The 25,378-nt window shown below is 44.6% G+C and overlaps 1 long non-coding RNA gene and 1 pseudogene across 1 annotated transcript; both read right to left on the bottom strand.

Annotated features, from left to right (window-relative positions):
* The window catches only part of LOC118364685 (uncharacterized), a 245,041-nt pseudogene that overhangs the window by 70,532 nt on the left and 149,131 nt on the right, over positions 1-25,378 (bottom strand).
* LOC118372960 (uncharacterized) lies at positions 11,986-24,574 on the bottom strand. Its single transcript, XR_004823323.2, has 3 exons — positions 24,169-24,574; positions 23,856-24,053; positions 11,986-14,294 (listed from the first exon to the last, which is right to left on the bottom strand). It is a non-coding gene; the product is annotated as an uncharacterized LOC118372960 (long non-coding RNA).

Genomic DNA, 25,378 nt, shown 5'->3' with positions numbered 1-25,378 from the left:
TGGCGGCGCTGGGCAGACGGGTGGCTCAGGCGGCGCTGGGCAGATGGGTGGCTCAGGCGGCGCTTGGCAGACGGGTGGCTCAGGCGGCGCTGGGCAGATGGGTGGCTCAGAGGGCGCTGGGCAGACGGGAAGCTCCGGCAACGCTGGAGAGGAAGGCTCTGGCGCCTCTGGACTGAGGGGCTCTAGCGCCTCTGGACTGAGGGGCGGGAGCTCTGGCAGCGCCGAACAGGCGGGAGACTCCGGCTGAGCTGGAGAGGAGGAAGGCTTTAGCAGCGCCGGAGAGGCGGGAGACTCTGGATGCGCTGGAGAGGAGGAAGGCTCCGGCAGCGCTGGACAGGCGAGTCGCACTGTAGGCCTGATGTGTGGTGCTGGCACTGGTGGTACTGGGCCGAGGACACGCCCAGGAAGCCTGGTGTGGGGAGCTGCCACCGGAGGGCTGGTGCGTGGAGGTGGTACCGGATAGACCGGACCCTGCAGGTGCACTGGAGCTCTTGAGCACCGAACCTGCCCAACCTTACCCGGTTGAATGGTCCCGGTCGCCCTGCCAGTGCGGCGAGGTGGAATAGCCCGCACTGGGCTATGCAGGCGAACCGGTGACACCGTGCGCAAGGCTGGTGCCATGTAAGCCGGCCCAAGGAGACGCACTGGAGACCAGATGTGTAGAGCCGGCTTCACGGCACTTGGCTCGATGCCCACTCTAGCTCGGTCGATACGCGGAGCTGGAATGTACCGCCCCGGGCTATGCACCCGCACTGGGGACACCGTGCGCTCCACCGCATAACAAGGTGCCTGCCCGGTCTCTCTCGCCCTCTGGTAAGCACAGGAAGTTGGCTCAGGTCTCCTACCTGGCTTCTCCACACCTCCTGTGTGCCCCCCTCCAAGAAATTTTTGGGGGTGCCTCTCGGGCTTCCTTACCAGCCGTGTTCCCTCATATCGCCGGTTCCTCTCTCCGGCTGCCCCTGCTCTCCTAGCTGCCTCCACCTGTTCCTATGGAAGGCGATCTATTCCCGCCAGGATCTCCTCCCATGTGTAGCAACCCTTGACATTCAATACATCGTCCCATGTCCATTCCTCTTTGCGCCGCTGTTGCTGTTGCCCGTTACCACGCTGCTTGGTCCTGTTGTGGTGGGTGATTCTGTAAGGGTTTTCCTGTGGTGAAGGAGAAGCGGACCAAAATGCAGCGTGGTGGTTATTCATGTTCTTTAATAAAGGAACTAGACATGAAATAACTAACAAAACAATAAATGTGCGAAAACCTAAACAGTCCTATCTGGTGCAAACACAGAGACAGGAACAATCACCCACAAACACACAGTGAAACCCAGGCGACCTAAGTATGATTCTCAATCAGAGACAACTAATGACACCTGCCTCTGATTGAGAACCATACTAGGCCGAAACATAGAAATACCCAAAACCTAGAAAAATAAACATAGACTGCCCACCCAACTCACGCCCTGACCATACTAAATAAATACAAAACAAAGGAAATAAAGGTCAGAACGTGACAGGTACCTTCAGGCATTTGGAAATTGCTCACAAGGATGAACCAGACTTGGGAGCAAGACTTTTCCAGACTTTTCTGATGTCTTGGCTGATTATGTCAAGCAAAGAGGCATTGAGTGTGAATGTAGGCCTTGAAATACATCCATAGGTACACCTGAAATGGACTCAAATGATGTAAATTACCCTATCAGAAGCTTCTAAAGCCATGACATAATTTTCTGGATTTTTCCAAGCTGTTTAAAGGCCAGTCAACTTAGTGTATGTAAACTTCTGACCCACTGGAATTGTGATACAGTGAATTATAAGTGAAATATTCTGTTTGTAAACAATTGTTTGTGTCATGCACAAAGTAGATGTCCTAACCGACTTTCTAAAACTATAGTTTGTTAAACAAGACATTTATGGAGTGGTTGAAAAATGAGTTTTAATGACTGCAACCTACGTGTATGTAAACTTTCGACTTCAACTGTATGTAATTAATGGAATATCAGTAGGGAAAAAATATTTAGCGCAAGCTATAAATACTCTGGTTTGTTGTCCATGTAAAAGGCCGGACTTCTACTGGAGGATCATTTTAGGCAGGACTGATACAATGAATATTACACTCTGCCAATTTTCTTTGGTATCGTAACCCATTAGTGTCAATTGTCCCCAGTCTTTAAATTGTTGCATGCATTTGTATTGGTACCATAATACATTGTATATTTTTGATAGTACAGAGATTAGGCCTTCTTGTTCAGTATTGGTCACGTTTATCATTAGAATGGTAAAAACAGTAAAGGATCATGAATGAGTTCAATGAATGTTTAAAACTTATTATGGCTGCAGGGGCAGTATTAAGTAGCTTGGTTGAAAAGGTGCCCAGGGGTGCCCAGAGTAAACTGCCTGTTCCTCAGTCCCAGTTGCTAATATATGCATATCATTATTAGTATTGGATAGAAAACATTCTGAAGTTTCTAAAACTGTTTGAATGATGTCTGTGAGTAAAACATAACTCATATTGCAGGCAAAAATCTGAGAAGAAATCCAAACAGGAAGTGGGAAATCTGAGGTTGGTCGATTTTCAACCCAGCCCCTATTGAATACATAGTGGGATATTGGTTATGGTGCACTTCCTAAGACTTCCACTAGATTAGTTCAGTGTTAGCTAGCTACATAGCTGTCTTTGTTTCCAAGATAATTGTGTAGTTTAGTGTGTGTAGCCTTGGAGTGATTATCTTAATTCACTGAGGTTCGCTAGCCAGCTATTTGTCGTCCTTAACGTAGGAGACTCTGCTAGCTAGCCAACAGCTAACAGCTAACAGCTAGCCAACGTCTACTGAATAGAACTCAACAACCCGGTCGCATTCACAGGTAGTATCACATTTTGTTTCGAATTCAATCACCGGTCAGGGAGTATCACATTTTCATTTCATTACAGTACAACGGTTTGATTTGTTTGATCGTAGCTAGCTACATAGCTAGCTACATAGCCGTCTTTGTTTCAAAGATAATTGTGTAGTCTAGACCGATTTCCTAGGTTAGCTAGCCAGCTATTGTCGTTCTTTTAACTCAACGTAACGTAAACAACACTGCTAGCTAGCCAGCTAGCCCCCGAATAGCAGCACTGTAGAAATTATTACACTCAACGGAACGACTTGATTAGTGTAGTGTCAACAACGCAGCTACTGCCAGCTAGCCTACTTTAGCAGTACTGTATCATTTTAATCATTTTAGTCAATAAGATTCTTGCTACGTAAGCTTAACTTTCTGAACATTCGAGACGTGTAGTCCGCTTGTCATTCCAATTTCCTTGCATTAGCGTAGCCTTTTCTGTAGCCTGTCAACTATGTGTCTGTCTATCCCTGTTCTCTCCTCTCTGCACAGACCATACAAACGCTCCACACCGCATGGCCGCGACCACCCTAACCTGGTGGTCCCAGCGCGTACGACCCACGTGGAGTTCCAGGTCTCTGGTAGCCTCTGGAACTGCCAATCTGCGGCCAACAAGGCAGAGTTCATCTCAGCCTATGCCTCCCTCCAGTCCCTTGACTTCTTGGCACTGACGGAAACATGGATCACCACAGATAACACTGCTACTCCTACTGCTCTCTCCTCGTCCGCCCACGTGTTCTCGCACACCCCCGAGAGCTTCTGGTCAGCGGGGTGGTGGCACCGGGATCCTCATCTCTCCCAAGTGGTCTTTCTCTCTTTCTCCCCTTACCCATCTGTCTATTGCCTCCTTTGAATTCCATGCTGTCACAGTTACCAGCCCTTTCAAGCTTAACATCCTTATCATTTATCGCCCTCCAGGTTCCTCGGAGAGTTCATCAATGAGCTTGATGCCTTGATAAGCTCCTTTCCTGAGGACGGCTCACCTCTCACAGTTCTGGGCGACTTTAACCTCCCCACGTCTACCTTTGACTCATTCCTCTCTGCCTCCTTCTTTCCACTCCTCTCCTCTTTTGACCTCACCCTCTCACCTTCCCCCTACTCACAAGGCAGGCAATACGCTTGACCTCATCTTTACTAGATGCTGTTCTTCCACTAACCTCATTGCAACTCCCCTCCAAGTCTCCGACCACTACCTTGTATCCTTTTCCCTCTCGCTCTCATCCAACACTTCCCACACTGCCCCTACTCGGATGGTATCGCGCCGTCCCAACCTTCGCTCTCTCTCCCCCGCTACTCTCTCCTCTTCCATCCTATCTTCTCTTCCCTCTGCTCAAACTTTCTCCAACCTATCTCCTGATTCTGCCTCCTCAACCCTCCTCTCCTCCCTTACTGCATCCTTTGACTCCCTATGTCCCCTATCCTCCAGGCCGGCTCGGTCCTCCCCTCCCGCTCCGTGGCTCGACGACTCATTGCGAGCTCACAGAACAGGGCTCCGGGCAGCCGAGCGGAAATGGAGGAAAACTCGCGCCTCCCTGCGGACCTGGCATCCTTTCACTCCCTCCTCTCTACATGTTCCTCCTCTGTCTCTGCTGCTAAAGCCACTTTCTACCATTCTAAATTCCAAGCATCTGCCTCTAACCCTAGGAAGCTCTTTGCCACCTTCTCCTCCCTCCTGAATCCTCCCCCTCCTCCCTCCTCCCTCTCTGCAGATGACTTCGTCAACCATTTTGAAAAGAAGGTCGATGACATCCGATCCTCGTTTGCTAAGTCAAACGACACCGCTGGTTCTGCTCACACTGCCCTACCCTATGCTCTGACCTCTTTCTCCCCTCTCTCCAGATGAAATCTCGCGTCTTGTGACGGCCGGCCGCCCAACAACCTGCCCGCTTGACCCTATCCCCTCCTCTCTTCTCCAGACCATTTCCGGAGACCTTCTCCCTTACCTCACCTCGCTCATCAACTCATCCCTGACCGCTGGCTACGTCCCTCCCGTCTTCAAGAGAGCGAGAGTTGCACCCCTTCTGAAAAAACCTACACTCGATCCCTCCGATGTCAACAACTACAGACCAGTATCCCTTCTCTCTTTTCTCTCCAAAACTCTTGAGCGTGCCGTCCTTGGCCAGCTCTACCGCTATCTCTCTCAGAATGACCTTCTTGATCCAAATCAGTCAGGTTTCAAGACTAGTCATTCAACTGAGACTGCTCTTCTCTGTATCACGGAGGCGCTCCGCACTGCTAAAGCTAACTCTCTCTCCTCTGCTCTCATCCTTCTAGACCTATCGGCTGCCTTCGATACTGTGAACCATCAGATCCTCCTCTCCACCCTCTCCGAGTTGGGCATCTCCGGCGCGGCCCACGCTTGGATTGCGTCCTACCTGACAGGTCGCTCCTACCAGGTGGCGTGGCGAGAATCTGTCTCCTCACCACGCGCTCTCACCACTGGTGTCCCCCAGGGCTCTGTTCTAGGCCCTCTCTTATTCTCGCTATACACCAAGTCACTTGGCTCTGTCATAACCTCACATGGTCTCTCCTATCATTGCTATGCAGACGACACACAATTAATCTTCTCCTTTCCCCCTTCTGATGACCAGGTGGCGAATCGCATCTCTGCATGTCTGGCAGACATATCAGTGTGGATGACGGATCACCACCTCAAGCTGAACCTCAGCAAGACGGAGCTCCTCTTCCTCCCGGGGAAGGACTGCCCGTTCCATGATCTCGCCATCACGGTTGACAACTCCATTGTGTCCTCCTCCCAGAGCGCTAAGAACCTTGGCGTGATCCTGGACAACACCCTGACGTTCTCATCTAACATCAAGGCGGTGTCCCGTTCCTGTAGGTTCATGCTCTACAACATCCGCAGAGTACGACCCTGCCTCACACAGGAAGCGGCGCAGGTCCTAATCCAGGCACTTGTCATCTCCCGTCTTGATTACTGCAACTCGCTGTTGGCTGGGCTCCCTGCCTGTGCCATTAAACCCTACAACTCATCCAGAACGCCGCAGCCCGTCTGGTGTTCAACCTTCCCAAGTTCTCTCACGTCACCCCGCTCCTCCGCTCTCTCCACTGGCTTCCAGTTGAAGCTCGCATCCGCTACAAGACCATGGTGCTCGCCTACGGAGCTGTGAGGGGAACGGCACCTCAGTACCTCCAGGCTCTGATCAGGCCCTACACCCAAACAAGGGCACTGCGTTCATCCACCTCTGGCCTGCTCGCCTCCCTACCACTGAGGAAGTACAGTTCCCGCTCAGCCCAGTCAAAACTGTTCGCTGCTCTGGCCCCCAATGGTGGAACAAACTCCCTCACGACGCCAGGACAGCGGAGTCAATCACCACCTTCCGGAGACACCTGAAACCCCACCTCTTCAAGGAATACCTAGGATAGGGTAAGTAAGGGTAAGTAATCCTTCTCACCCCCCCCAACAAGATTTAGATGCAAGTGGCTGTTCCACTGGTTGTCATAAGGTGTATGCACCAATTTGTAAGTCGCTCTGGATAAGAGCGTCTGCTAAATGACGTAAATGTAAATGTAAATGTAAATGTCAACCATCTTTAGAAACTTGTTTGAGGATTCTACTGTGAAGTGGGACCGAATGAGAGAGGAATGAGTCATGCGCTGGTCATGCGCATTTCACATGAGGTAGCTGCGTTCCTTTGCTTTTCTGAAGAAAAAGGAATTCTCCAGTTGGAATATTATTGAAGTTTAATGTTAAAAACATCCTAAAGATTGATTCCATACATCGTTTGAGATGTTTCTACGGACTGCAACGGAACTTTTTACATTTCGTCTGCAACAAGGGAACGAGCTTCATGACTTTGGATGTGTTTACCAAACGTGCTAACAAAAGTAGCTCTTTGGACATCAATGATGGACATTATCAAACAAATCAAACATCTAATGTGGAACTGGGATTTCTGGGAGTGCATTCTGATGAAGATCATCAAAGGTAAGTGAATATTTTGTAATATTATTTCTGATTTCTGTTGACTCCAACATGGCTGATATCTCTTTGTTTTCTGAGTGCAATTCTCAGATTATTGCATGGTTTTCTTTTAACATAAAGCATTTTTTAAAAATCTGATACAGTGGTTGCATTAACCTGTTGCGACTCTAGGGGCAGTATTTTCATTTTTGGGTAAAAAACGTTCCCGTTTTAAACAAGATATTTTGTCACGAAAAGATGCTCGACTATGCATATAATTGACAGCTTTGGATAGAAAAAACTGCAAAGATATTGTCTGTGAGTGCAACAGAACTGATGTTACAGGCGAAACCCAGATAAAAATCCAATCAGGAAGTGCCGCATTTTTTTAAACTGCTTCATGCCAATGACTCCTTATATGGCTGTGAATGGGGTACGAATGAGCTTACACTTTCAACCTGTCCCGCAAGTGTGATGTTCGGATGTACCGATCCCTGAGTAGGTGTTGTTACACATGGTCTGCCACTGTGAGGACGATCAGCCGCCCGTCCTGTCTCCCTGTAGCTCTGTCTTAGACATTAGACATAGTTTTCATAACTGTGACCTTAATTGCCTACCGTTTGTAAGCTGCTAGGGTATTAACCTCTCTAGGATAGGGGACGCTTGCATGTAAGATACTAAATTAAAGCTACACTCGTTGTGAATCCAGCCAACATGTCAGATTTTCAAAAGGCTTTTCGGCAAAAGCATAAGAAGCTATTATCTGATGATAGCACAACAGTAAACAAAGAGAGTAGCATATTTCAACCCTGCAGGCGCTACACAAAACGCAGAAATGAAATATAAAACATGCCTTACCTTTGACAAGCTTCTTTTGTTGGCACTCCATTATGTCCCATAAACATCACCATTGGTCCTTTTGTTCGATTAATTCCATCCATATATATCCAAAATGTCAATTTATTTGGCGCGTTTGATCCAGAATAAAACAGCTTCCAATTTGCGCAACATCACTACAAAATATCTCAAATGTTACCTGTAAACTTTGCTAAAACATTTCAAACTACTTTTGTAATACAACTAGGGTATTGAAAGTATTTTTAAACATTAATAATCGATCAAACTGTTCAATACAGGAAGACAACAAACAACGCTACTTTTCAAGTCTCGCGCAACTCTCAACCGTGTTACCCATTTCCAAGATGGCCGTACTTCTTTGGGGCGGCAGCATAGCCTAGTGGCTAGAGCGTTGGACTATTAACCGGAAGGTTGCGAGTTCAAACCCCCGAGCTGACAAGGTACAAATCTGTCGTTCTGCCCCTGAACAGGCAGTTAACCCACTGTTCCCAGGCCGTCATTGAAAATCAGAATGTGTTCTTAACTGACTTGCCTGGTTAAATAAAGGTAAAATTAAAAATTTAAATTCTTCATTTCTCAAAGGAATAACCTCAACCAAATTCCAAAGACTGGTGACATCTAGTTGAAGCGGTAGGAACTGAAAACGAACTCCTAATTCATCTAGTGTCCCAATGAGAACTCACTGAACAGACAGAGACCTAAAATAAATATTCTGAATGGTTAGTCCTCAGGGTTTTGCCTGCTAAATAAGTTCTGTATTACTCACAGACATGATTCAAACAGTTTTAGAAACTTCAGAGTGTTTGCTATCCAAATCTACTGATACCATGCATATCTTATATTCTTGGCATGAGTAGCAGGAAGTTGAAATTGGGCACGCTATTTATCCCAAAGTAAAAATGCTGCCCCCTATATCATTACATTTACATTACATTTAAGTCATTTAGCAGACACTCTTATCCAGAGCGACTTACAAATCGGTGCATTCACCTTATGACATCCAGTGGAACAGCCACTTTACAATAGTGCATCTAAATCTTTTAAGGGGGGGGGGGTGAGAAGGATTACTTTATCCTATCCTAGGTATTCCTTAAAGAGGTGGGGTTTCAGGTGTCTCCGGAAGGTGGTGATTGACTCCGCTGTCCTGGCGTCGTGGGGAGTTTGTTCCACCATTGGGGGCCAGAGCAGCGAACAGTTTTGACTGGGCTGAGCGGGAACTGTACTTCCTCAGTGGTAGGGAGGCGAGCAGGCCAGAGGTGGATGAACGCAGTGCCCTTGTTTGGGTGTAGGGCCTGATCAGAGCCTGGAGGTACTGAGGTGCCGTTCCCCTCACAGCTCCGTAGGCAAGCACCATGGTCTTGTAGCGGATGCGAGCTTCAACTGGAAGCCAGTGGAGAGAGCGGAGGAGCAGGGTGACGTGAGAGAACTTGGGAAGGTTGAACACCAGACGGGCTGCGGCGTTCTAGATGAGTTGTAGGGGTTTAATGGCACAGGCAGAGAGCCCAGCCAACAGCGAGTTGCAGTAATCCAGACGGGAGATGACAAGTGCCTGGATTAGGACCTGCGCCGCTTCCTGTGTGAGGCAGGGTCGTACTCTGCAGATGTTGTAGAGCATGAACCTACAGGAACGGGCCACCGCCTTGATGTTAGTTGAGAACGACAGGGTGTTGTCCAGGACCACGCCAAGGTTCTTAGCGCTCTGGGAGGAGGACACAATGGAGTTGTCAACCGTGATGGCGAGATCATGGAACGGGCAGTCCTTCCCGGGAGGAAGAGCAGCTCCGTCTTGCCGAGGTTCAGCTTGAGGTGGTGATCCGTCATCCACACTGATATGTCTGCCAGACATGCAGAGATGCGATTCGCCACCTGGTCATCAGAAGGGGAAAGGAGAAGATTAATTGTGTGTCGTCTGCATAGCAATGATAGGAGAGACCATGTGAGGTTATGACAGAGCCAAGTGACTTGGTGTATAGCGAGAATAGGAGAGGGCCTAGAACAGAGCCCTGGGGACACCAGTGGTGAGAGCGCGTGGTGAGGAGACAGATTCTCGCCACGCCACCTGGTAGGAGCGACCTGTCAGGTAGGACGCAATCCAAGCGTGGGCCGCGCCGGAGATGCCCAACTCGGAGAGGGTGGAGAGGAGGATCTGATGGTTCACAGTATCGAAGGCAGCCGATAGGTCTAGAAGGATGAGAGCAGAGGAGAGAGAGTTAGCTTTAGGAGTGCAGAGCGCCTCCGTGATACAGAGAAGAGCAGTCTCAGTTGAATGACTAGTCTTGAAACCTGACTGATTTGGATCAAGAAGGTCATTCTGAGAGAGATAGCGGGAGAGCTGGCCAAGGACGGCACGTTCAAGAGTTTTGGAGAGAAAAGAAAGAAGGGATACTGGTCTGTAGTTGTTGACATCGGAGGGATCGAGTGTAGGTTTTTTCAGAAGGGGTGCAACTCTCGCTCTCTTGAAGACGGAAGGGACGTAGCCAGTGGTCAGGGATGAGTTGATGAGCGAGGTGAGGTAAGGGAGAAGGTCTCCGGAAATGGTCTGGAGAAGAGAGGAGGGGATAGGGTCAAGCGGGCAGGTTGATGGGCGGCCGGCCGTCACAAGACGCAAGATTTCATCTGGAGAGAGAGGGGAGAAAGAGGTCAGAGCACAGGGTAGGGCAGTGTGAGCAGAACCAGCGGTGTCGTTTGACTTAGCAAACGAGGATCGGATGTCGTCAAACTTCTTTTCAAAATGGTTGACGAAGTCATCTGCAGAGAGGGAGGAGGGGGAAGGGGGAGGAGGATTCAGGAGGGAGGAGAAGGTGGCAAAGAGCTTCCTAGGGTTAGAGGCAGATGCTTGGAATTTAGAGTGGTAGAAAGTGGCTTTAGCAACAGAGACAGAGGAGGAAAATGTAGAGAGGAGGGAGTGAAAGGATGCCAGGTCCGCAGGGAGGCGAGTTTTCCTCCATTTCCGCTCGGCTGCCCGGAGCCCTGTTCTGTGAGCTCGCAATGAGTCGTCGAGCCACGGAGCGGGAGGGGAGGACCGAGCCGGCCTGAAGGATAGGGGACATAGAGAGTCAAAGGATGCAGAAAGGGAGGAGAGGAGGGTTGAGGAGGCAGAATCAGGAGATAGGTTGGAGAAGGTTTGAGCAGAGGGAAGAGATGATAGGATGGAAGAGGAGAGAGTAGCGGGGGAGAGAGAGTCCCTATATCTTAACAAGTTAAGTGCTTTGAAAGGCTGGTAATGGCTCACATTAACACTGTTATTCCAGAAACCCTAGACCCACTCCAATTTGCATACCGCCCAATCAGATCCACAGATGATGCAATCTCTATTGCACTCCACACTGCCGCTTCCCACCTGGACAAAAGGAACACCTACTTGAGAATGCTATTCATTGACTACAGCTCAGCGTTCAACACCATAGTACCCTCAAAGCTCATCACTAAGCTAAGGATCCTGGGACTAAACACCTCCCTCTGCAACTGGATCCTGGACTTCCTGACGGGCCGCCCCTAGGTGGTGAGGGTAGGAGCAACACATCCGCCACGCTGATCCCCAACACTGGAACCCCTCAGGGGTGCGTGCTCAGTCCCTTCCTGTACTCCCTGTTCACGCAGGTTATCAAATGGCTACCCGTACTATTTGCACTGTTATTTTACATTGTCTTTTTAATGTTGTTTTTATTTTATATATATATATATAAATATGCCATTTAGCAGACGCTTTTATCCAAAGCGACTTACAGTCATGTGTGCATACATTCTACGTATGGGTGGTCCCGGGAATCAAACCCACTACCCTGGCGTTACAAGCGCCATGCTCTACCAACTGAGCTACAGAAGGACCACCCTCTTTACTTATCTATTGTTCACCTAATTCCTATTTTTTACTTAAACATTGCACTGTTGGTTAGGGCCTGTAAGTAAGCATTTCACTGTAAGCACCTGTCGTATTCGGCGCGCGTAACAAATAAACTTTGATTTGATTTGATCATCCCATATAATATAATAGATCACAAATATGTTAACTCAATGGATATTATAATTATCTCTAAATGTAAAATACTTTGTTCCAATACAATTCTAGATTGTTAAGTACATACTACAGAGGCCCATCAAGACAAGGAGGTGTAGTTTCCCTGTCATCTTTGCAGGATGTCAGATGCATAAGGGTTTCAAGGCAATCAATTCTAAGACAAAGTCAGACATCATCAATCACTGTCAATCAACAAACATTGTCTGTGTTGTTTAAACAGTAAAGTATTTATTTAACTAGGCAAGTCAGTTAAGAACAAATTCTTCTTTACAATGACAGCCTAGGAACAGTGGGTTAACTGCCTTGTTCAGAGGCATAATGATCGATTTTTAACTTGTCAGCTCAGGGATTTGTTCTAGCAACCTTTCAGTTACTGGCCCAACACTCTAACCACTAGGCTACCTGCCTTCCCTCATATGAACATTATGTATCGTGTATTAAGAAGAGTCATGAAATAATGGTATATTATACATAATTTATGTTAAATCATATTACATTTGTATATTTCCCACAACAATATTACAAACACCTTAATATAAGTGGCCCCTGTAAGAAATGTAAGTATGTCATCTCATAAGTTTTTGGAAACAACATCAGCAGTACATCACTGTTGTGTGTTTTAAAAAAGATATATGTCACTGCACTTTTACAATGGTACTGTACATTGGTCATTTTTTAGGGTTAATCAAGATTATTATATCAGAGAAATGGCTTTATCAGAGTGCAGGTGTATCCTGGGTAGAAGTCATGCATTGGAAGCTTTGAACTAATATACCCAACAATCATTCTGATAAACATGCCTTTTAAAACACATTCTTAAGCTCGCTCCCCTATACACAATTACAATGAGGACATAGTAAAGTATTCGGGGTAGGTCCCCAGAACAGCTTTGAGAAACCACATAGAGCAATTTATTACTTAAGTTCAGGACTCATTGTTCAATGCAATTCTTGAAAATTCTGTTATATTTATTATGAACACAAACATGAATATGGTCTGTCAATAACATTGTGTGTGATGAGTAGAAGTGATTGACTGAAAATATTAAATAATATAATTAATAAAACTGTTAGCAAGGTCTATCATATAAATGTAACTGTGATTAACATTTCTGATTCCTTGATCCATCTCACCATTTATTCAAACCAAATGCAAATTGTGTTCATGTGGTGGAAACATTTCTTGGTTACCAGCTGGCTTCTACAAAATACAGTTTCTCCTCAGCTGAAACAAGGTAATGTATAATTAGTGCAGTCCCTGCAGTCCCTGGGCTACTTAACTACTTTAACTGTCTATCTGAATCATCAGAGATGTTAAACTGGGACCCTGAAACACCCAGGTGACAGACTGGAGTTCACCAAGCATGGTGCCACACAGCTGTGAGGGTCACAGAGGGAAGAGAGAGGGGTGGTTGTGTGAGAGAAACAGACTACATTGTGAAAAGGAGTGCAGGACCGGTGTGGAACGGAATGGATTATCAAACATAAACACTTAGATTATGGATTGGATGCATTAATAGTTACTTTACATCAGTTTGACCAACATGATGGAAAATATGCTGTTTCTGTGTGACTTAAAGCATACAAATTATGACAAAAGTAACTACAAATGTGTTTATTCCATACTCTAAGTATGTACAATTGTAACGGTTTTCTTCCGTTGAGGGAGAGGAGGACCAAAATGCAAGTGGTTAGAGTTCAACATGTTTAATAAAGACCATACATGAGAACACTACAAAATACGAAACAACAAATGTGAAAACCGAAACAGTCCTATCTGGTGCATAGACACAAAGACAGAAGACAACCACCCACAAAATACCCAAAGAACATGGCTGCCTAAATATGGTTCCCAATCAGAGACAACGATAAACACCTGCCTCTAATTGAGAACCAATCTAGGCAACCATAGACTTACATAAACACCTAGACCAGTGACACCCCATAAACATACAAAACCCCTAGACCAGGCGAAACACATAAATCCCCCATGTCACACCCTAACCTAACCAATGACCTAACCAAATCCCCCCCCCCCCAAAGGTGCGGACTTCCGGCCGCACACCTAAATCTATAGGGGAGGGTCTGGGTGGGCGTCTGTCCACGGTGGCGGCTCTGGCGCAGGACGTGGACCCCACTCCACCATAGTCTTTGTCCGCTTTAGTGAAGGGGCCTACTGGACTAAACGGGCAGCTCCGGACTGAGGGGCAACTCAGGACCGAGGGGTAGCTCAGGACCGAGGGGTAGCTCAGGACCGAGGGGTAGCTCAGGACCGAGAGGTAGCTCAGGACCGAGAGATAGCTCAGGCTGGTTGGCGGCTCTGGCGGCTCCTTGCAGACTGACGGCTCTGGCGGCTCAGGACAGGCGGGAGACTCTAGCAGCTCTGGACAGGCGGGAGACTCTAGCAGCTCTGGACAGGCGGGAGACTCTAGCAGCTCTGGACAGGCGGGAGACTCTAGCAGCTTTGGACAGGCTGACATTTTTGGGGCTATCTCTTCCCAAGTGTTATAGTCCAGATTCTGCTCCCATGTCCAGAAATCCTGACGTCGCTGCCTCTCCTGCTCGTTACCACGCTGCTTGGTCCTGTTGTGGTGGGTGGTTCTGTAACTGTTTTCTTCTGTTGAAGGAGAGGAGGACCAAAATGCAGCGTGGTTAAAGTGCAACATGTTTAAAACCTCTTACAGCTCCCCCCCTACTTTGTGCAATTTCCGCCTGAAGACAAACCCAAATGTAACAGCATGTAGCTCAGGCACAGAACCAAGGATATGCATATTATTGGTAGCATTTGAAAGAAAACACTCTGAAGATTGTGTACATGTGAATTGAATGTAGGAGAATATACACAATAGATCTGGTATAGATAAAACAATGAAAAAAACATATGTTTTTTATTTTTATATCATCATCTTAAAATGAGCAAGATGAAACAACATTCAGATAGGATGATGGGGACAATTTCAGTGAAAAAATATAAGAGGGCAACAGTACTTGTGCAAAGTTTCAAAATGATAACTTCCAAAATGAGTGTCCTACATGAAGTCACCCAGGTGTCCCACACAAGTAGCCCAAATGTACCCAAGTGGCCAAATTGGTGAAAGTATACATTTTGAAACAAATAACTATATACAAAATACCAAAATGGTATTCTAACACACACCCCAAAAATGTTTTAGGAAAAAAAGGACAAAAAAAAGACAAAAATAATAATTATTGATTAAAAAATATGAAGAAAAAAATATATATATACACAATTAAGGGAATAAACTGGAATGATCTCTTGTCCTATACAGACGTGGAAGCTGATAGTCAGGTTTTTCTATCCACAATCCAGACTACAATAAATGGCTTCCTAAAGAAAATCAAATCCAAACCTGGCCAAAAGAGCACTCTTCCTTGGCTAAATGGAGAAATCTGGAAATTTATGAAAGAATGAGATTATGCTCTAAAAATAGCCCTAAAATCTAAATTAGAGCATGACAGACGTAGGTTTACCATGTTGAGAAATAAGGTGATAAAAGAAATCAGACAGGCCAAGGCAAACTTTTTTATTAGCATAATTGGTGAAGCAAAGGGAAATTCTAAATTGATATGGGAGAATCTAAAAAAGTTAACAGGGAAAGACCATAGTAACACTGCAGAAAGACTAGAAATCATGGTGAATAACAATCTAACACAGGATGCAGTTGAAATAGCAACAGCCTTCAATTCCTACTTTATTGACTCTGTCAGGTTACTGACACAGAACCCCTCCACTGATTTCTTGGGCTCAGTGCTAGTGAATGACACTCAACCTGTCTTCATCATAAGGGAGGTTTCTGAGTCAAAGGTGAACAAGGTGATTAGCTCACTAAAGAACTCTAAAGCCAAAGATGTGTTTGGGATGGACTCTACCTTTCTTAAAAACTACAAAGAGTCACTCATTGGCCCCATTACTAAGGTCACCAACACATCTATTGGTCTCGGTGTGTTTCAAGGGTATGGAAGTCAGCCATAATAACGGCCATCTTTAAATCAGGCGACCCTGCTGACGTGAGTAACTACAGGCCCATTAGTATACTACCTGTGGTGTCAAGGTTGTTGAAAAGTGTGTAGCAGAACAACTGATTGCCCACCTCAACAACAGCCCCTTCACATTACACTCCATGCAGTTTGGCTTCAGAGCGAAACACTCCACAGAAACGGCCAACTGCTTTCTTCTGGAAAATGTGAAGTCCAAGATGGACAAAGGGGGTGCTGTTGGGGCTGTGTTTCTGGACCTAAGGAAGGCTTTTGATACTGTTAACCATGAGATTCTCATCACAAAATTGTCCAAGTTCAACTTTTCCCCTGATGCCTTGAGATGGATGAAATCATACCTTGAAGGCAGAACTCAGTGTGTCAGAGTGAGCAATGAGCTGTCGCCCACTCGTAGCTATGATGTGGGCGTGCCCCAAGGGTCAATACTGGGGCCCCTCCTGTTCAGCCTGTACATTAATGATCTGCCTTCTGTCTGTACTGGGTCTGAAGTTCAAATGTATACAGATGATACAGTGATATATGTGCATGCAAAGAGCAAACAACAAGCTGCACAAGAACTCACTACTGTAATGGTCCAGGTTACAAAGTGGCTCAGTGACTCGTGTTTGCATCTCAATGTGAAAAAAACTGTTTGCATGTTCTTCACAAAGAGGGCAACAGATGCTACTGAGCCAGATGTCTATGTGTCAGGGGAGAAGCTCCAGGTGGTATCCGATTTTAAGTACCTTGGCATCATACTTGATTCCAACCTCTCTTTTAAAAAGCATGTGAAAAAGGTAATTCAAATAACTAAATTCAATCTAGCTCATTTCCGATTTATACGAAATTGTTTGACTACAGACTGTTTTGTACCTCAGGAGTAGCAGACAGTGTTGTACCTCAGGAGTAGCAGACTGTTTTGTACCTCAGCAGTAGCTAACAGTGTTGTACCTCAGGAGTAGTAGACAGTGTTGTACCTCAGTGTTGTACCTCAGGTAGCAAAACTGTACTTCAAATCTATGATACTCCCCCACTTAACATACTGCTTGACTAGTTGGGCCCAAGCTTGCTGTACAACATTAAAACCTATTCAGTCTGTCTACAAACAGGCTCTCAAAGTGCTTGATAGGAAGCCCAATAGCCATCATCATTGTCACATCCTTAGAAAGCATGAGCTCTTGAGTTGGGAAAATCTTGTGCAATACACCGACGCATGTCTTGTATTCAAGATCCTTAATGGCCTGGCTCCCCCTCCACTCAATATTTTTGTTAAACAGAAAACCCAGACATATGGCAGCAGATCCACAAGGTCTGCCATGAGAGGTGACTGTATAGTTCCCCTAAGGAAAAGCACCTTTAGTAAATCTGCATTCTCTGTGAGAGCTTCCCATGTCTGGAATACACTGCCATCAGACACACATAACTGCACCATATATCATACTTTCACAAAATGCTTGAAGACCTGGCTAAAGGTCAATCAGATTTGTGAACATGGTCCCTAGCTGTGTGTTGCCGCTTTCCATGTTGTCTGTTGTCTGTAGCTTGTGAGGTGTGGAAACACTTTGTTGCTTTTATGAATTTTGTCTTGCTGCTTTTTGTTCTATGTTGCTCTGTCTGTATGCTATGTCTTGCTTGTCCTATGTTGCTATGTCTTGCTTGTTCTATGGTGCTATTGTCTATATTGTAATTGTTTTTAATAACCTGCCCAGGGACTGCGGTTGAAAATTAGCATTCTTTCGCAGTAAATCCTTTTTTAAATCTGACAACGCAGTTGGATTAACAAGATTCTAGGCTTTCGATACATGTGAGACACTTGTATTTTCATGAATGTTTAATATGACTATTTATGTAGCGAGCACCGTATGTTGTTGAATTTCAGCCCGTTAGCGGCTTCCATGCGCAGAGAGGTTAAGATAATGTCTGAGTATAACAGAACTGCTATGGCAGGCAAAAACCCGAGAAGAATCCTTCCAGAATGTGATTTGTTTATGTGTTTTTCCATTGAAAGGCTGTTGACTAGACAGGGATTTAGCTCAGATTGCAGTTCCTATGGCTTCCACCAGATGTCAGCAGTCTTTAGACACGGTTTCAGGCTTGTTTTTTGAAAAACGGTCAAGAATTAAGAAAATGGGAAGTGTCTATAGAAATGTGCACTACTGTTTTGTGCGTGTGACTGTGTGCGCTCGTTGTTATTTTTAGTTTCTATTGAACACACTGTTCTACGGTTGAAATATTATCGTTTATATAGATATTTGACAACCTGAGGATTAATTAGAAACATCGTTTTACTTGTTTCAACAAACTTTACCGGTACAATTAGAATATATTTGTCTGCATGTTTGGACGCCTTCTGGCAGGTGGATTACTGAACAAATTGCTCCAACCAAACCTAGTGTTTGGGATATAAAGAGGGACTTTATCAAACAAAACAACCATTTATTGTGTAGCTGGGACCCTTTGGATTGCCAACAGAGGAAGATCTTCAAAGGTAAGGGATTTATTTTATCGCTATTTTTGAGTTTTATGACACCTGTGCAAGTTATGAATTTATGCTAATGCAGGAAGTATGTGAGGCGCTGTCCTCAGGCAATCAAATGCTATGCTTTTTCTGTAAAGCCTTTTGTAAATCTGACAAGGCGGTTCGATTACCAAGATTCTAAGCTAAAGAACCATGTATTTTCATGAATGTTTAATATTACGACTTTTGTCATTTGAATTTGGCGCTCTGCAATTTCACAGGATGTTGTCAAATCGCTCACGGGATCCGAGCCTTAAGTTAAGCAACTTCATTTCCACCATAAGCAAACAAGAATATGCTCAAACAGAGGCGGTGTTCCTAGTAGCCAGGGAATTTAATGTAGGGAAACTTAAATCTATTTTACCAAATTTCTATCAGCATGTTAGATGTGCAACCAGAGGAGAAAAAAAACAGACACATACAAAGTTTTCCCTTGCCCTCCATTTGGCAAACCTGACCATAATTCTATCCTCCTGATTCCTGCTTACAAGCTAAAATTAAAGCAGGGAGCACCAGTGACTAGATCTACTAAAAAGTGCTCAGATGAAGCAGATGCTAAGCTGCAGGACTGTTTTGCTAGCACAGAGTGGAATATATTCCGGGATTCCTCTGATGGCATTGAGGCGTACACCACATCAGTCATTGAGGAGGACACCACATCAGTCTTTGAGGAGTACACCACATCAGTCAATGGCTCCACCAATAAGTGCATCAATGACATCGTCCCAAACCAGAAGCAATGGATTACAGGAAACATCCACACTAAGTGTTACGGATACAAGTATCCTGTGTGTGTATTTGTCGAACACTGTTCTGTTCAAAGAGGTTGATCAAGAGGATTGATTGTGTGATACCTCTGAGAAGCTGATCACCTCTGACAAACAGCCCAGGAAAGAATCAAAGAACGTTGAACTTATTGCTGATGCAATACAGTTACCAGTCACTCGTGAGCAGCTGATTGCTAACCAAAAGGTTGACTAAATGTTTTTTCTAGTGTTGTCTCCTTGGAAGATGTAAAGAAGAAGAACGTGGCTTACTTCATTGAAGGTAATCTCCTCATGCGTAAATGGAAATCCCATGTTGACGCGGGTGGAGATTGGAATGCTGTTTACCAAATAGTGATTCCTACAGCCTTTCGACAAAATGTGTTATCCCTTGCTCATGATCACCACTGGTCTGGTCATGTAGGAATCACAAAGACTTATGATCAGATCCTTCGACATTTCTTTTGGCCGGGTTTAAAACAAGATGTGGCTCAGTTCTGTCGGACATGCCACACATGTCCGATAACAGGAAAACCAAATCAGGTTATTCCTCCCGCTCCTCTTTGTCCCATACCTGTCATAGGTGAACCATTCAAGCATGTGGTGGTTGATTGTGTCGGACCGTTACCGAAGACAAAATCGGGTGACCAGTTTTTGTTAACGATTATTGGTATGGCTACAAGATACCCAGAGGCCATTCCTCTGCGAAGGATTACAGCCCCGGTAGTGAGTAAAGCCTTAATAAAATTCTTCACGACATTCGGGTTACCTAAGGTGGTACAAAGCGATCAAGGTGCCAATTTCCTATCCAAGCCATTCAAGCAGGTGTTAAAATCCTTTTCAATTTCGCACTGTGTGTCAAGGGCCTATCACCCAGAGTCTCAGGGTGCGCTTGAAAGATGGCATCAGACACTGAAGTCTATGCTACGTAAATATTGTTTGGAATTTGAGAAAGATTGGGATGAGGGAGTTCCTCTAGTTTTGTTTGCTGCTCGTGAAACTGTGCAGGAGTCCCTAGGTTTCAGCCCAGCTGAACTAGTGTTTGGTCACACAGTGAGAGTACCAATGAAAGTCCTTAAAGAACAGTTCTTGTCCCAAGAGTTGTGTACAGGAGACGAGAATGTGTTGGACTACGTTAGTCGCTTTCGTGAGCGCCTACACCAAGCTTGTGCTCTCGCAAAGGAAGCTCTGTCTTCCTCACAGAGGAGCATGAAAAGACACTATGATAAAGAGGCTGTTTCTCGTCCACTACAGCCAGGTGACCAAGTACTGGTGTTTATTTCCTGTTCCAGGATCTTCACTGTCAGCTCGTTTCTCTGGTCCTTATTTAATTGAAAAGAAAATAAGTGAAATTGACTATGTGCTTCAAACTCCTGATAGATAACACCAATCTCGTGTGTGTCACATTAACATGTTGAAAGCTTACCACACCCGACCCATCACACAGTTAGATAGTTCAAAAACAGAGGAAGGTACTGCTGTCTTCTCTACTACTACTGCGATGATAGTGGACTGTCATATTGATGATGTTGATGGATTGGAGTTGCGCAATACTCAACAGCAGTGTGTTAGATTACCCAACTCAGAAATGCTGCTGTCTATCCAGTCAGGTCTGGTTCATTTAAGGGATGGACAGGCCAATGATATTGTGAGGCTACTACACAGTTTTCTATGTCTCTTTAATGACGTTCCTACTCGCACAAACGTGTTGGAACATGACATTAATGTTGGAAATGCTACAACTAAAAAGCAACACCCATATTGTATCAACGCTTCCAAGAGGAAGATAATGAGGGATGAGGTGAAATATTTGTTGGAGAATGACCTGGCTACGCCAAGTTCAAGCCCTTGGAGTACTCCTTGCATTCTGGTTACTAAACCTGATGGTATGTCCAGGTTATGTACGGATTATCGAAAGGTAAATTCTGTCACAATGCTAGATTCGTTCCCGTTACCCAGACTGGATGACTGTATCGACACTATTGGTGCTGATAAGTATGTAACTAAGTTGGACCTCTTAAAAGGTTACTGGCAGGTTCCGTTAACTTCACGTGCTTCTGAGATTTCTGCCTTTGTGACCCCAGACAACTTCCTACAGTACTCAGTCATGGCTTTTGGGATGCGAAATGCACCAGCCACTTTCCAACGACCGGTTAACTCCCTATTAGCTGGCGTTCCTAATTGTAGTGCATACCTTGATGACCTAGTGATTTATTCGTCTGAGTGGTCAGATCATGTTGACTCTGTAAGGGTAGTATGTGAACGGTTGGCAGCTGCTTCTCTAACCCTGATCTTGGCAAAGTGCAAGTTTGGGAAGGCTACTGTTACCTATCTCGGGAAAGAGGTTGGCCATAGACAGGTGTGCCCTGTTGATGCCAAGGTCTTGGCTATAACTGCATTCCCTGCACCTACTACCAGACGAGAGCTACGCTTTTTAGGGATGGTTGGCTACTACCGTAGCTTCTGTAAAAATGTCTCTGTGGTAGTTGCTCCATTGACCAATTTGCTCAGTCCGGCTAGATGATTTGTGTGGTCCCCTGATTGTAAGAGCTTTTGAATCTGCGAAAGCACTCTTATGTAGTACCCCTGTACTTGCCAGAGGTGCTGGTGCTGTTCTACTGCAGCAGGACAAGAGTGGAGTGGATCATCCTGTTTGTTATTTTTCCCGTAAATTTAATAAATGTTAAACAAACTATGCGACAATAGAACAAGAAGCTCTTGCTTTGTTGTTGGCTCTGCAGTACTTTGAAGTAAATATTGGTTCCAGTGCCCTACCAGTGATTGTATATACTGACCATAACCCCTTAGTGTTTCTCCACCGGATGTACACCCAGAACCAACGCCTTATGCGCTGATTGTACAAAATTAAAATTTGGAGATCCGCCACAAAAAGGGTTATGATAATGTATTGGCAGATGCTTTGTCTCATGTGTAAATGATGATTTTTGTATGTTTTGCAAGGTTGACGTTATTGTTGTGAGTATTCATTGTAATACTGTGGTCGCAATCCCTAGGGTTGCTCTTTTAAGGGTGGGAGTGTTACGGATACAAGTATCCTGTGTGTGTATCCTGTGTGTGTGTTTCTTTTCTCTCCTTCTCCCCTCACAGGTGAAAATCATCACTCCCCAATCAGTCACCAATCCAATCATCAATCAGAAGACACACCTCCTCCTGTTTCCTACCCAATCACCGTTCCTTTCCCTTTGTTTAAGGGAACATTTCGACATTTGCCATATGGTTAGTGAGAAAGTCCACATTGCAAATGTACGGTCCCTTACTAGACGTCCGAAAACGTTTATAAAATTGGCGGACGGCGTCGGGCCGTGCGGCAGTGTAAGTTTATCATAGCCTAGCATAGCATTTTGTCCAGCTAGCAGCAGGTAACTTGGTCACGGAAATCAGAAAAGCAATCAAATTAAATCGTTTACCTTTGATGAGCTCCGGGTGTTTTCACTCATGAGACTCCCAGTTAGATAGCCAATGTTGCTTTTTTCCAAAAATATTATTTTTGTAGGCGAAATAGCTCCGTTTTTGTTCTTCACGTTTGGCTGAGATATCGCCCAGAAATTGCAGTCACGAAACGCCGAAAAATATTCCAAATTAGCTCTATAATATCGACAGAATCATGGCAAATGTTGTTTATAATCAATCCTCAAGGTGTTTTTCAAATATCTATTCGATAATATATCAACCGGGACTGGTAGCTTCTTAGTAGGATAGAGAGAAACAATGGCCGCATTTGTCCGCACCAAACACTCTGAGAGACTTCAGTTTACCACTGACGCAATGTTGACGTTCAGGCTCATTTTTCAAAATAAAAGCCTGAAACTATGTATTGTGACACTAGACACATTAGGGAAGCCATAGAAAAAGGAATATGGTTGATATCTCATTCACTGCTTAATAGGGACGTATAGGAACGCAGAGCCTTCTAAATAAGAGTCCCTTCCTGTTTGGATTTTTCTCAGGCTTTCGCCTGCAACATCAGTTCTGTTATACTCACAGACAATAGTTTTACAGTTTTGGAAACTTTAGAGTGTTTTCTATCCTAAGCTGTCAATTATATGCATATTCTAGCATCTTGTCCTGACAAAATATCCCGTTTACTACGGGAAGGTTATTTTTCCAAAAATGAAAATACTGCCCCCTAGTCACAAAAGGTTATAATAGGTTCTAATCAATAGCCTAGAATGTGTTTTTGTGATTGTGTATCTTTTATCATCATTTTAGCTTTCTAGTAAATGAATACTCAACTAAGATTGGTGTGGTACGAACTCATTGAGACCCGGGTCCGTGCAGATTCCCCGATTATGCGACGTTCAGAACGAGACTGTGGAGGTAACTGATTAATTAGCGGCTGTTGTAAAATCGATATTCTGATATTCTTTCAGTTAATTTGGGAAATAGAAACTCAATAAAACTAATTTTCCCATGATTCCCCAGGTTAATGAGTTAATAATTAATCATGCAATTAGAAACCTTTAATTATTTGATGAGCAACAGTCATCACATTAACTAATACAATGTCACGACAGTACCTTGTGAGGTTGGAACTTGTGGTTAAATATTATATTATGTAGAAGATTGGAGCTATATATTGAGCAAACATATATATTATGTCGAAGCAAATCTTTTTTTATAATTTCAAAGATACCAACGTAGTATAAACTAAATGAATCAATCCATCGTGGATTTGACTTGTTAAGGTTAATATCACCCCACCTGATTGATACATGTAACTCCAAATGTTTAAAGGATGAGTGATTTTTTTGTACATGTCTGGCCCTGGTTTGTATCACTGTGAGTCTCAGGCACAATATTAAACAGCTGTGTCTTCAGTCTGCAGGTTCGGCCCTGTTATAGTCATTATCTTGTTAGAGGAGTCTAAAGTGAGGCTGACCTTTTTTTCAGTGAATCCTTGTAGACTGTGTTTCCGGTATATATTTGCCCAATCCACTCCAGTCCTTTCTTGCAGGTTGTCGGATCCAAGCTGTCCAATAGCTAGATAAAGAGTATGAGACTTTACAGGAGGTGGTCAGTGGTTGACCTGGCTGAACAGTCATAGAGGCTGGCTGAGTGAGTTATTCACAGTGAACACCTTTGGGAAGAGAAAGAAGGAAGAGATAATTACAAGCTACAAATAGTGTCAAATTACATCAGTCTAATTCAATTTTCATTAATGTGTTTTTTCCCCCATATCCAAAGAGACTCACAGGACACAGCTGCCAGCAGCAGCAGTAGAGATGCACTGAACATGTTTTGTGTTGAAGCTGAACTGGTTCTCTGGAATTGCACTTCTTTCCTCTCCAGGACTCGGAGGGACGTACTATGGGACAAAAAATTAGAGAATGTTTGTATAATAGAGAGGTGGAGAGAGTGAGAGGCGTCGAGCGACAAGTGATATTTGCAGGAATAAAATAACTCCCAATATTAGTAGAACATGGTGGGGGTTAGAAAAGGCCTTGGTTGTGGGACATATGACATTGATAGTTTATTGCATTGTTAGTAATCCTAATATCTTGAACACAATTATTTCAATTATGGTTGTGCTTGAGAACATTGTCATTATACAACATTAATCTGAGGGTATTGATGCTGCTTGTATTGAATGGGGAAGTGTTTTTTGTACAGCTCTCTCACCACTCTCTCTCACTGTGTGTAGCGGGCACAGTAATACAATGCTGTGTCCTCACTCTTCAGACTGTTCATCTGTAGGTACAGCTTACTGCTGGAGTCATCTCTGGAGATGGTGAATCTACCCTGTACTGTCTGAGAATAGAATGGACTCGATCCACCAGTGTGTATAAAGGCAACAAACTCAAATCCTTTCCCAGGAGCCTGTTTCATCCAAGCCATATGGTGGCCACTGAATGTGAACCCAGAGGTGGTACAACTCAGTGTGTTGGATTCTCCAGGCGTTTTAATCACTGGTCCAGACTCAGTCAGTGTCTGACCATGAACACCTTTGGAAATATAAAGCAGAGATCATGATGAAGTAAATAAATCCTGATTTGTTGACTTATTCATTTGATTAACATTGTTAATATCCTCACCTGTTAGATAGACTGTCAGTAAGAGTACTCCTGTGGTAGGAAACATGGTGATCTGTGTAGTTCTCTAAAGGTAGTTGAGACAGTTCTCAGCAGAAACAGCCTTTAAAAGAGACAATAATAAAGATGGAGGACAGGAGAGTTTTGCATGAGCTCCTCCTCACTGGGAGGACCAATCACAAGAAGCTTGATAAATAGATCACGTGGTATGAGGTAATCTTGAGATGCTGTTTTTATTTAAATGTATCTATTTAATAGTTGTTATTTAGTCAACAACGTTATGAGTGATTTAACCTTTAATAGTTATTATTTACAGTGTTGTCCCATCGCTGCTCATCGCAAAACGGACTCGGGAGAGGCAAAGATCGAGAGC

The sequence above is a fragment of the Oncorhynchus keta genome, chromosome 32, assembly GCF_023373465.1.
Source record: "Oncorhynchus keta strain PuntledgeMale-10-30-2019 chromosome 32, Oket_V2, whole genome shotgun sequence".
Classification (NCBI taxonomy): Eukaryota; Metazoa; Chordata; class Actinopteri; order Salmoniformes; family Salmonidae; genus Oncorhynchus; species Oncorhynchus keta.
The sequence above is the reverse complement of the archived record's forward strand: the minus strand, read 5'-3'. Positions and strand labels throughout refer to the sequence as shown.